At 41.0% G+C, this 13328-nt stretch overlaps 3 long non-coding RNA genes across 3 annotated transcripts; all 3 read left to right on the forward strand.

Moving 5' to 3' along the window:
* The first annotated feature begins 8978 nt into the window (after positions 1 to 8978).
* On the forward strand, positions 8979 to 9875 carry LOC115401100 (uncharacterized). The gene is made up of 3 exons (XR_003932861.1): positions 8979 to 9068; positions 9672 to 9700; positions 9804 to 9875. It is a non-coding gene; the product is annotated as an uncharacterized LOC115401100 (long non-coding RNA).
* A 17-nt stretch (positions 9876 to 9892) lies between these two features.
* LOC115401101 (uncharacterized) lies at positions 9893 to 10366 on the forward strand. The gene is made up of 3 exons (XR_003932862.1): positions 9893 to 9969; positions 10065 to 10163; positions 10263 to 10366. It is a non-coding gene; the product is annotated as an uncharacterized LOC115401101 (long non-coding RNA).
* Positions 10367 to 11739: 1373 nt separating this feature from the next.
* On the forward strand, positions 11740 to 12894 carry LOC115401102 (uncharacterized). The gene is made up of 3 exons (XR_003932863.1): positions 11740 to 11757; positions 11914 to 11945; positions 12698 to 12894. It is a non-coding gene; the product is annotated as an uncharacterized LOC115401102 (long non-coding RNA).
* Positions 12895 to 13328: the final 434 nt, after the last annotated feature.

The following is a 13328-nucleotide window of genomic DNA, read 5'->3' on the forward strand; positions in this document are numbered from 1 at the left end:
TGGGCGTGTAAGTGTCTCCATATGTTAGGCCTCAGATGGACTTGTGAACTATGCAGAGTGTACCCAGCGAACATCAGGCCCCAGCTAAAGGAAGGCGAACAGATGGTTGGATGGAAATGTGTCTGTCATGCTTGGCATGGACTCAAAAGATTTGTCCAACTAAATTCCCTTTGACCCACTGACTCCTGAAGAGAAGGTTTGACTTTGCCTCATATGGAGTTATTTATATGTCAGAAGGAAGTATATTAAACATGGAAACATGGGCATTGCCTTTGTTCTGGAGAGAGATGTGGGAGGCAGAAGCGCTCAGATGCTGACTTTTAAAGACATTGGAGGCCTGCCCATAAATGTCACAATCATATGATAAATGTTCTGTTTTGTCTTTTTTATTGGCTGACGTTCCTCAGCAGATAGAGCCTCGAATGTTTGAGTGCAGCTAAAACGTTAAAAAAAAAAAAAGAAGAAATCACACATGAGCAATTTCTCTGGGTCCTCGCTTGGTTATAAGGGATTTCATTCAATTATTTTAAATTGTTTTCATCATTTTCCATGAAAATCCAAATATCTTGGGTTATCAGTCCCCCTGATTACTCATTGCTGGTGTCTGCTCTGAAGTTGCACTCAGTGATGAAGCAATTTGACTATTTCTGGTAACGGTGCAGCAGAAAACAGTGTGGCTTCTGGTGATTAATAAGCTTATTGACCCCTGGATTGTTTTGCGTGGTGGAAAAGCGATGACTCAGGCATGCAAGCTGCATGATTCAGCAGCACACTGTGACTCCAGCCATGAACCGGATGTCCTGTTTATTTTTAAGTTGGGAATTTTTCCACATGCTTCATCTTGATGTCCTGCAATTTACTCATCCTGCTAGATCTGGCATGCATTAACTACACGTGAAAATGCTGTCCGGTGCGTCGCTGCAGAGCCTGCTTGCGAAAGTGTGAATGCAAAACAACCAGTCCAACGTTGCCGATTGATGTCAACATAATGCTGCCTGTTATTCGGACCAAGGAAAATGCCAGTGTGATTTCACACACGCGTCACCTCCTCTTCATATTTAATGCCACGACAGCAGCCTCAATTTACTTTTTAATTTCCATCTCCAACAAAGAACAAAACAGGCGGCTGAATTTGTAAACAACTGTCTCTGTTTTTTCCGTCTCAGTGCTTTGATGCGACCCTAAGGTGATGCCAATGGGATTGACAACACGCTCCTGCGGGGCTTTTGGATTTGGAATAAATCACAGAGACAGGCCCTGCCCCTCCCGGCGCTGTGCTCCTGGACACTAATACATCTCCCATATAGCTCACTGCCCCAGTCACTCCGCTCAGATGAGAAAAACGACAAGGTGCCTAGGGGGAAATGAACTGCATGCATACAATTTACTAATCCATGGGAGAAATAACAGCTCATAAATGTCGGTAGGTAAGGGGAAGATGGTGTGAATTTGACAGCGATTAATTTATCCCCAACAAACACACTGCTTATGATACGAAATGAACACGTGAGGCAGCCCAGGCTTTATCAGAGTCTGTCCTGTCAGAATGGAAAGGGAGAAGAAACATCCAGATCCCATCATTGTGTGAAATAAAGACCGTCAAGTGTTAGAGCAGATAATGAGGTGAATGATGGGTGGAAATTATGTCCCAAAGGGAAGAAAGACAATCAGCAGTTAAAATCTTTTATCACTGGTGTGTATTCTGCTGTTTCATCGTAGCCTCTTTTTTTTTTCTTTTTTTTTTAAACACAGGTACTGTCATAAGAAAATGAGCTTCTACTTCTCAGTTTTGTCTGGTTACAGTTGACCAGAACTCATGTCAGCAGGAGTTTGCATATTATATTACAGTCAGATTAATGCAAAACCGGCTGGCAGATTGTCCTATGGCTGCATCACATCTTATTTCACGGGTAAATAAAGGATGAAGAACACATTAGAGACTACTCTCGCGTTTAATCAAGTTACAGCCCAACATTATTTGCACACGTGACATAATGAAATGTTTCATTTCAAGTGACTGTTAAGTATTTATGCCAGGGAGAAAAAAGATCACATGACCTCTCAAAATATCTCGGTCTTTTTCATATTTTATGCCTCCTGCCTAATTTAAAGGAAAGAATTAGAGCATAAAATTACTAAGCTCTCTGCGGGGGGAAGGAGCGGCGGACACACACATGACATTAAGCTCCATCCTTTTCCTCACCCCGAACTGATCCCAACAAAACATGATCTGAAGAAAAAAAAATTATTCAAATCCTCATGATTGTCCAAATTTTCTGTTCCGTTGAAAGAGATTCAAAAACGAACACGTTCATGCTTTGAAGCTACAATAACGTGCTGCAGGCTTCGCAATAACCAAACCTCATTAATCCAGATATAATCTGTCACATAAAGGAGAAATCGATCACACTTGATTTGGAACAGCAAATCCAGATCTGAAACACTGAAATTTAATTATAATGAAATGACTCCAACACAAATAGCACAGCCAGTGGCACATTTTGTATTAAGCCTTAAGTAAATGTCCTTTGCGTGTTAAATTAACAATAACCAGGAAAGCGAGAGAAAACAAAAGATAGTTATTTTTTAATGAGTAACATTTTGTAGATATCCATTTAGAGAAGACACACAAACCAGATTAACTGCTGGTTTTTTTATTTGCATTTTTTGACTTTCATTCAGCTTTTAACCGAGCCTGATCTACTAAAGGCTTATGCACACAGAAAAATGTGATTATACTGTGTGCTCATAGTCACGGTGAAGCTGATTTATTGAAACACTGCCGATGTAATACGTTTACCGTCACATCAGGCTTGTGTTACAGATCGTACAATGTACAACATATGGAAATGTGTGATGATTGAATTTCTCTGTAACTTGCTCAAAAAGGTGACGTAAACCAGCTCAGCCTGCAGTGGTGTGGAGACATTATTTCTTCATCTGGTTAACCACAACTCTTATTAGAAAATAAATTTGGTGTTGCACCACTTTTTAGGTCTTTCAGTATGTTGTTCATTTTCCAGAAGCCTTGAATTTGTGACAGATTATATCTGAATATTGTGTTTTTCTCGAATTGCAAATGGCTTCACATTCAATTTCCATTTCAAACCCATCATCTGATGCATGCAAAACCCCTAATTTCATTATTCCTGTTGGCTCAAGACATCAAGATAGCATCGTATTGTTCTTGGTCGATCTGCAAAACAGACGCACACTGAAAGCATAGTCTGTTTGCCATTTAGCATGCTGCACGCAGCAAATGGCGCAGTCAGGCCGTTGCACAGGTCACCGGGGCTGTAGCGGATTCTTCTGCACGTACGCAAGTAGAAGGACAATAGCAACAGCGGCTTTCATCCACACGGATTAGACATTTTTGAAGTTTTATGCTGCCATATAAATGTGGAACCTCTCTAAAACAAAAATGCAAAACCGATGCAATTTCTCTTAGTGTAGCGCAAACAGTTCCTCATTGCTGGAGAAGACCCAAATATAGAGGAAAAAAATGTTGACAACGGCAGCCCAGTATGGACATTTATATTTTATTCATAAATGAAATTTTTAATCATGTTAATAAAGTATAAACAACACAGTCCTTGGTAAACACTGTAATTACCCTCGTCTCATCATTGAGAAGCTACTGAGCACTGAAAGCAAATTACCTGTATTCTTGACTCATTTTAATTTGGATTATTTTCAAAGATGTGCTCTTTACTCAGAAAAACAAAACAAAACCAAACAAAACAAATCAACCTTCAAAAACTCAGCTGGGTTTAATATTTGATGATGGTAATGCATATGCCCTTGTTTTCTGTTTTGCAGTGTATACAGTGCATAAAGAAAGCATGTTGTAGGAAACGAAAGCAGAGCAGAGAATCGCATTAACCTCTCTGTTTGTTTGCGATGCAATATCTACGGCTCTCACAAAGATTGAGTAGCCTGGAAAATGAGCAGCGTGAGTTGAGGCATATCTGACATTGCTTGTAGGCAACAATCAGGAGTCTAGTTAGCTCCGAAGTTTCTATTTTACTGGAAACAAACCACGCTCTGATGCATCATTTAGTTCACAACAGATCTCGATACTGAGACACGTTTACATGGACAGACACACACACACACACACACACACACTCACGGTCCAGGACAATGACAGCCCTATATTCCCAGTGACAAATTATACATTTGCTGCCTGATATGCTCGAGCCCTGTAATCGTAATCTCTCTCTTCAGAGCTTCTTTCTTTCACGTCAGGACACGAGACTGCAACAGGCGCACCACGCAAATCATTCACCAGGAAACAAGCCTTTATTATACATAGAGGAGAGAGAGGGAAGAAAACAGAGCAGCCTTTTTTTCAGAAGAAAAACAGAGGTTTGGTTGGTGATGGTTGAGTATAGGGGGAAAAAATGCGATAAGTGCTGCATATATTTTCTTTGTCTCGCTAAGTAATTTATGTCAAAGCTTCTGTAGGCACATGCACCCAGCGACTCAAAAAGACACGCTCACAAGCAAGTCATTGTATACACTGTAGCATTTATATGTTAAAAAGTAGCGCAGTGGCATTGACCTCCATGAGAGGAGTCACGTCTCAACCTCCAGAGATTCTCCAGATCATCTCACAGCAGCATAACAGGATGTAAAACATGCATGAGTAGCTCGTAGCATCATGGGGAGTGTTAGCCAGTCAGCCTTGACATCTCTTATATAATGTTAATAGGGAATGCTTGGATCTAACCACACCTTTAGCCATCTCCCGGCGTCTCCAGCACAGCCATTTTAACGAAAAAATAAAGCATTCCCCTCCCCTGCGATCCTCCCTCGTGTGTAATTCATTTCTTATTCCTTTTTTCTTCATAAATAAAATGGACAACCTGTGTGCCTCAAATGGACTTAGATGCACCGCCTTGCTCACCAGATGCACACAGTGCTCATTGCTCAGTCAGTCATTTCAAATGTAGGAAATCCATTACACATGCATCATTGATTTTAAGCAGCATTTGCATTGTGTGGAGCCCGAGGTGTTGACTGTGTTGGAGAAAGAACTGTGTTTTACCCGAAACCCAAGACTCCAAACAATTCTTCAGCTAAACCAAGACTCTAAGCGTTTTGTTTTCTGGCTGTTTGTTTGTTTTTGGGTTTTTTTCTCATTATTATGCTGTCTGTCATGAATTAATGGAAGCAGGAGCAGATGAAAAATGACATTTCACACTGTGGAGGTTTTGATCTCCTCAGACCAGTGTGCTGGAGATTATATGGTTCACTTCCCGAGCCTGAACATCTCTGGCAAAGTAATTATCATTTCTTAAACTTTTCTTTTCCCTAAAAAGAAAAAAAAAAGATATAAAACATCTTGAAAGTTTCTCAAATCAGGTCTTATACAGGTCGTTTCTTTCAAGTGCTGCAGTTTGTGTTTGGGTGTGAAAAGCAGTGCTGGATCAACCCGGTGATCACAGAGTCAGAGTGTGGGATGTGATGCGTTCATTTCGGAGTCAGATGTGGTGCAGCCTCCAGCTGCAGCTCTCAAAGGGTCTGGCTCCAATCCTCCCAAATCAAAGTGGCAGCCAGCACTTACATTAAAGCTGCTGTGCTATATACAGAATGCATTGTCTCCAGCCAAACCACTTTTAATTGGAAACAACTAACTGGATGTTTCAGGTGAAAACAAATCCATTCTGCATTTTAGCTTCAGAAAAGTCTGTTCACACAGAAACTGCAGAAACTCAGTTAAAAACACAAATTCTAAAGTGTGTTGTTGGGTTCACAGAGCTGCCGTGAGCTGTTATCAGACGTCCCAGGTTTTATGACCGTGCTCCTGTTTCCAGCATGGCATTAATCAGACTCCAAAAATTCAGTTTAAGAAAATGTAATACAGCCATGCTGAAGAGGTCCACTTCTGATCAGGTGCTGCGCGAGAAGGAGGCTTACATTATGTCTGCTCCAGTATTATTTTGCTGCTGATTGACCCTCCTCCGTGCTTCATTGTCCCAGTCCCCTCTCCTGATTGCGCATGCATGAAATTTATTTGCATTTTATTTACTGCAGGCGTCGATGGTGAGACTCCAGCGACCATGACATTGCCTGTGAGCAGATTATGCATCGTAGTAAGTTGGGAGACGATCCCCTAAAAATAGATTGGAGCCCTCGTGACAGTGGGCTCGCGAGCTGCTGAAGTGTCCTTGAGCAGGACACAGCAACAGCTTCAGGCATGCTGTTAGTTGGAACAACACTCTGACCTCTGCGCACACACAAAAAAAAAAGCGGTTTCCTCATTGAGGAATCCAGAGAACTCTCATGCATGAAGAAAAAGTCAACCGTAGACAGTCTTCCTCTTTGATTACATGAATAAAAAGCAGAGCGTACAGAGAAACCTGTGACTTCGCCTCCGTCTCCTTTTAAGAGAGGGTTTCGGGAGAAAATGCGGCAATCGCACTCGACTGTTTCAGTGATCAGTCTGAGTGCTAATCAATGTCGGATATAATTACAGGACGTCACAATGTCTGTCCGTGGTTTTAAAAAGTGTTTTCCTTGGCCCCCACTCCCCCAACACCCATCGCTTTTTATTTTGTCTCTGTTGCTTCAGAGGACATTAAAAAAAAACAAAAAAAAACTGAGCTGTTCCCCACCAGAGGGAGAGGACGGTCTCCGGGGAGAGCTTTGCGACAGACGTGATTATCATCCATCTGTTCAATTAACTGTCAGCTTTCTCCGAAACAGAATGAAAAGGCTGCAAAAAGTAAAGTGCGCTGATGGAGTGAGGAGACAAATTGAAACAGTGGCTTTGCACATTTGAACGCGTGAAATGTGAAAAGCGGACACATAAAATGCATACTTGGAATAAAACATTGAAGGATTTTGCTAATTTATGACAAGAGCCTCACAAAAATATGCATAATATCGATATCCTGCCTCTCTGACGAGTGATAAGGATAATGAGCTTTTCTTCCTCCTCTGCTGGATTCAAAGAAATCACATTCTCTATGTTACAGATGTAAGTCTCATTATCTGACCTGAGTTTCTTCACTTCAATTCCCTCAGTCTTTGCTCACTAAGCGCATCAGGCTGATTAAAGAACTTTTCTAGGAGACTAAGCCTGTTTTATGCGTGGGTCCTACGTTATCCCCAGATAGCAGACACATTTGGGCCTAATGTGGGCCACTTTTGGCTCTTACGGCTCCGTTACGGCACTGGCAAGTGTTGAGTGGGCCAGGGTCGGCCCAGACGTCCCACGCCGGGCTTGACGTGGGTTGCGGCAAACATTGCATGGGCCAAGCTTGGCCCAGACATTCTGCGCCGTGCCTGCCGTGAGTTGCGGCAAATCTTGTGTGGGCCAAGCCTGGCCCGCATGTCCCGCGCCGGTCTTTATGTTGGTTGTGGCAAACCTTGCATGGGCCGAGCCTGGCCCAAACATCCCACGCCGGGCTCGACGTGGGGTTTGGCGAGCGTTGCATGGACCAAGCCCGGCCCAGATGTCCAGTGCTCCCCTTGTTGGTTGCGGCGAACCTTGCGTGGGCCAAGTCTGGCCCACCATAGTCACCGTATTCTACTTATTGTTATACTCAATCCCAACTCAATCAATACTCAATTTTTTGCAAGTGCATTAATAGAAAAAAAATTACAGCATAAAATAACAGTTTTTGCCCTTTTAGCATGTCAAACTATTATTTTTCCTTGTATCTAAATGTTATATATACATACTTTTTATATTTTACATTGCGTGTGTTTTAGTGTTTCCTTTATTTTTTGAGCAATATATAACTCATATAAACATATCTCAGTGTGTATTGAAAGCTGTGGGTATACGATGGATTTTAATCTTTTTCTCTCTAAATATATCTATTTAATAAAATTATCCACCACAGCATGTGGTAGCCTCAACTGTCCAATAAGGTGTTAAAGGCCACTACAGCTCTTTTTACATCAATGATAAAACAACTACTGCTACATGCAAATGTTTTTGTTTTGAGACCGCTTTCTGTGAAAGGAACATGTTTGAGTGGTTAACAATTTTCAAATAAGTTTATGTGCTCTAATTACTCGTTGCCATCCCTGTTGGCTATAAAGGAATTACATCTTGAGTGATGATAGTTAGTTTAGTTTCAGTTGCGGAAACTAAAAGGAGTAGGACACATTTTCTACTTTTTCCAGATCAACACAAAGATCATATTTTAATTTTTGAATGGCATTTACCCCTCTAACACTTTTTTACACTTAAGCTTCAGTTAGGAGAATAACTCTTGTGTTTCCTGTGAATTCAACATTGAGACTGTAGAACATATATATTTTTTGGATTTATGGCTGTCTTTTCAAAGTTGACATCTATAAACAAATTACCTCCTTTTGTTACCGCCATTTGTTTAAGGTGGAGTCCAGTTAAAGAAGAACAATGCAGATTTCCTGGTGAACAATGTAATAGTTCTTTGCAAATTTTACATTCATAAATGCAAGTATTTGAAAAGTAGACCCCGGATCATTGGTTTCAAAAACAATTTAGAGTTATTTAAAAAGTCCTTGCACTTGGTAAAGACTGAAAAGGCTCAGAAAGTGTTTACTTTATTGAACTCATTTGTACTATTGGATTAAGGCCCTCTTATTGTCTTTGTGTGATGTTTTTTTTTTTTTGGGGGGGGGGGGGGGGTGTGGGGGTGATGTTTTACATCCTACTGGTTCCCAACTTTGGATAAGTGTTATGCCTTTAATGTTTGTACCTGTTAATAAAGTTGTAAAAAAAAAAAAAGGAAAAAAATATCATTGCGTCTCTCACTAAAATAACGTGAGGGAACGTCTTGTTTATCCAGGGGCTCATCAGGCTCACTAACACAACATTCTATCACAGCGCTGCAGAGATGGAATCTGGGAAATGTAGTCCGTTAGCGTTCGACAGTGTGTGAATGAAGTACCCCTCCTCACTACATTTCCCAGCATCCCTCTCTTCTTCCCGCTCATTCTTCCTGCGCGCCAAGTCATCTCATTACCCCTGCTGGGAAAACTGCTTATCGGCGGACTGGGCTGTATTCGTCTTTCGCTGGAGGAACTGCTCGGTGGTCAGCTCTGCGTGTCCGACTATTTGGTGGGTAATTGCACAGTGACATTAAAAAAATAAAAATAAAAATCACACTACAATACATATACATCGAGTAGCACACGTTTGAAGATGAATCAAATTGCGTTTTTGTGGTTAGCTGTTAGCTGACATAATGCTAGTACTTTTCATTGGCAATTTTAGAGGAAAACACCAACTTATCTTGAAATAGGCTTGATCAAACTCTTTCAGGAGTAAGCTGAGATGACACACATGAGTATTGAAAGGTCCCTGTAAAGCCCGTTTTTGGAGGGGTGGCGTCAAGCTGTTAGCTCATGTTGCTAAACCCATTCATTTAATAGCGGCCGGCTAGATTTTTCGATTAAACTGCTCCAAACTTTCCCAACTTACGTGGTCTAATTCAGGCATTTGTTCCGTGGAGAGTTTGAATTTGAATTTGCTTTGAATTTGAGCAAACGTTTGGAAACCCATTATTTTCGGAGTTTCGGCCGGAACTTCCGGTTGATTCATTGGCATTGAGTAATGCACTTGGTTTTTAGTCTTCCTTTCTACATAGTTAAATAAAATGTTTTGTTTGTAAGAGTTCCTTATTTGTTTTATTGTTAGTTTTCAATGTAGTCTTTCATATCCTTAGGTTTTCACTGACTCCTTTACATCAATGTGGTAAGTACAATAACAATGCAGTATTCTACAAATTGAATGTTTTATGTTGAACTATAACTTTTTAATGAAATTATTAACCTGTTTATGTTCTTTTTGTTTTAAGGAAATGTTTCACATTGTCATATTAGCTTCCACAAATGAAGTGGAAGTTGTTCCAGCAAATTGGTTTAAAAAAAAACACCTGTCTATGGCCACCATACAAATGGGATGATGTTGTAAAAGCAGTAAGATCACAGGAACAACCTGGAACACGTTGGATTCCGTACAAAGTACGCGTTTTATAAGGCAAAGGTATGGAGTAAGTCATAATTTGCACTCTGTATTTTGCATCTAATTTTTTTTTTTATGTTCACTCAATTCACAGCTACTTATGAGGAAGCGAGGGTCAAACTGCCAGAGCCTGAAAGATTCACGGATTTGACTGATTCAGAAACCAGCCACAGAGACACAAACGGAGAACAATGTAAGCTGAAGGAACAATGGAGTCACAATGGGAAAAGATGAAGTGAGTCAAGTTACAGCCTTGCACAATTCTATCTCTCCTATTTATTTTCTAATGCAGGAAGAGGTGTCACATTCAAGATGATGCGGATAGTGAAGATGAGACGTCGGGAGCATCTACTTTACCTAGACCTCCAGAAATGGCCACTGCAAAGAAGCTGTCACCCTCAATCCTACAATGTAAGGCCACTAATGTCTAAGAACGGAACAATGTACCGTGAGACAAAAAAAAAAGAAGTCAATATAAATGACGATTCAAATCTTGATTGGATAAAAAATGAATCATGAAGCCTTTTTTAAACTTATAGAAATGTGACAGTGAAAATTTAAACGGCTTCCAGCATCCACTAGAGTGTCAGCACACACACATTTTATTCAAGAAGTTTTAAAGCCGGGAGAACAAGGCGCAGTTGCTTCATCAGATTCACTCCAGGTTGTCCACAGGCGTCTGCTTAAATAATCTGGGACACCTACACTGGGGGAGGAGGAGGGGACATCAATCAGGTCAACTAATTAGACACAGGCAGCAATCGCAACTCTTCTTTGGAGGTAGAGTGAGAGAAGTTTAGATAAAAGAGAAAAAAGAAATTAGTTTAGGTACTTGTTAAGACCCACTACAATGATTTGGTCGACTATAAATGCAAAATACATATAACTGTACGTAATACTTGTTAGACCCATTACAATAATGAGATAACTATAATGCAAAATACACAAGGCTGTACCAACTCCTACAACTCAAAAAAAGAGAGTGAATACTGTAAAAATATATGACTACACCCCAGTATAGGTGTCGCTGATTATTTAAGCAGACACCTGTGGACATTCAGGAGCGAGTCTGATGAAGCAGCATGCGTAACGTTTGTTCTCTCGTTTTAAACACTTCTTGGCCAGCCTCTGGTGGCGGCCTGTCCGGTGATGGGCTGGTTGCCGTCCCTTCGGTGGGGCGCTCTGCCCCTGTGTCTGGCTTCCTGGCTGCTTGGGGCCGTCTGCCCCCCTGGGGGTGGGATATGGGTGGGGGATGGACGGGTGGGGTGTTGGGGTGCGGGATTTGGGAGGGGCTGGGGCGGGCGGGTATGGGTGGCGGGTGGGTCAATTAAAAAAAAAAAAAAACACTTTTTGAATAAAATGTCTCTGTCCTGACACTCTAGTATGTGCTGGAAGTTTTTAAAGAGTTTCTCATTTCTAGTTATTTGCACTTTTGGTACTTTGATGGATTAAATCAAGTTATTGGACAAAATGGCATGCTTTCCCCTAAAGGTTAGAGAGAAGACTCCACCACCACCACAGTACTTTAATATCTGATTCACCCCTAGTGGATGCAGAACAAAGCAACTCTGATTCATCCCACATTTTGTATTACAGTGGGCCAGACAGTGGGAAAACTGGTGTGACGGTGTTTTGAGTATAGTAATACAAAAATAATAGTTCAGTAGGCAGAAATGTGCCATATGTAAGTGTATAATGAAAGTATTCCTTTACTTTTAAAGGGCGGGCGGATGGACAGACAAACGGACAAAGAAACCCCAACGATCACTTTACCTCTGCTGGCGGAGGTAATTTTTGAATTGTAATATGGTAGATTGGAGATATACATGAAGCGATTGTCAGTGAGCGCTATTTTTCCTTTTTTTTTAATTGTTTTAATCGTGTTCAACCTGTGTTTTTTTCCCCTCTAAACGTATTATTTTCCTGTGCGCAACATTGACCAGCGGACAAAGTTTTACATCAGAAGATGACAAGAGTAAGTGCACACACATCTGCATCTACAGACATGTAAAAAATCAAACATTTAAGCTGATGAACCCCAGCTTTCCCAGGAGTTTGCTCTATAAAAAATCTCCATGATATGAATTTAAGTAATAAAATTGATTCATAATAAACTTAAGAAGCCCACTGCCCAATTGAAGCCCATGTAACCCATGCAAACTGAATGTGGACCCCACATGACTGTGTTGACTGGGAACCTGGGAACCGAATTTCCCAGTTTGGAATCAATAAAGTAACTCTCTACTCTAACCTCCCCCTAAATCAGTCTTTCATCAGACGCGTGATTGTCTGAGGTTGATTTTCTTTACAGCAGCTCCTGCTCCGAGAACTCGCAATCCCCTCCCCCGACTAAAACGGGAGAGGACGACAGTATCTCCATTTCTAAATTGTTTTCTCTTTTCATGGATCCACTTTTTAGCTCTCATAAAGTTGTGCTGGCTCTTTTTTTTCCTTCGCAAACATTCATTTCTTGTAAATCACTGCTGTCTACTCACTTGCTGAAGGCTCCTCTGTTTCGCGAAACCTTCCGCTAGTTACAGCTTAACTGATTCTTACCACACTAAGAACCAGTTAAGGTGTAATCTTTGACTTGTGTGTGTGTGTGGCCCCATGGTGGTATTACTAAGGTAATATGCAGTATGTATTTACTTGAATGTACGTATATATTAAATGTTAAAACTTACGTTTATGCAAAATTGATAATAACTTTCTTGTGTCTCATTTTAGATGCAGTAAGAAGAAATCCATTGACAGCCACAGCTACAGACCAGGATATTGAGCAGTGGATTCGAAGGTGGCTCCATCTTGCTGGGGACAGAGAAGGAGGACGCCGAGCCAGGCAGCGGCCTGAGTAAACTGACTGTTCTGCCGAAAGAATTTCTGATGTTACTTGTTGTAGTAGTAGTTCTTGTTTTAAATGTTTAAGCAGGTTGGCTTTACAGCCAACACACACACACACACACACACACACACACACACACACACACACACACACACACACACACACACAGTTTATGCATCCAGATAGCAAACTATCTTCAGTTGTCATACATTTTATCTGTGTTGTCTTGCAGACAAGGCAACTGTAAGATGCAGTTTTCAGAGTTTTATTCATTTGTAGGAAAATGACAATTTGATATTGCTAGTTTGAGCACTTGGTTGAATGTATATGTGGAAAATTTTGTATAGAAAGGAAAATTGGTGTTCATATTAATAAAATTGTACATCAAGGCAAAAGCAGGTAGTCATTATTGTATTGTATAGCCCTGATCTGGCACATGTTGCCCATTTAAGGTGACGCTGTGGTTATTTTATCTGGCCCAGATTTGGCCCAGACCTGGCCCACAACATGTTTGGC

The sequence above is a fragment of the Salarias fasciatus genome, chromosome 14, assembly GCF_902148845.1.
Source record: "Salarias fasciatus chromosome 14, fSalaFa1.1, whole genome shotgun sequence".
NCBI classification, from domain to species: domain Eukaryota; kingdom Metazoa; phylum Chordata; class Actinopteri; order Blenniiformes; family Blenniidae; genus Salarias; species Salarias fasciatus.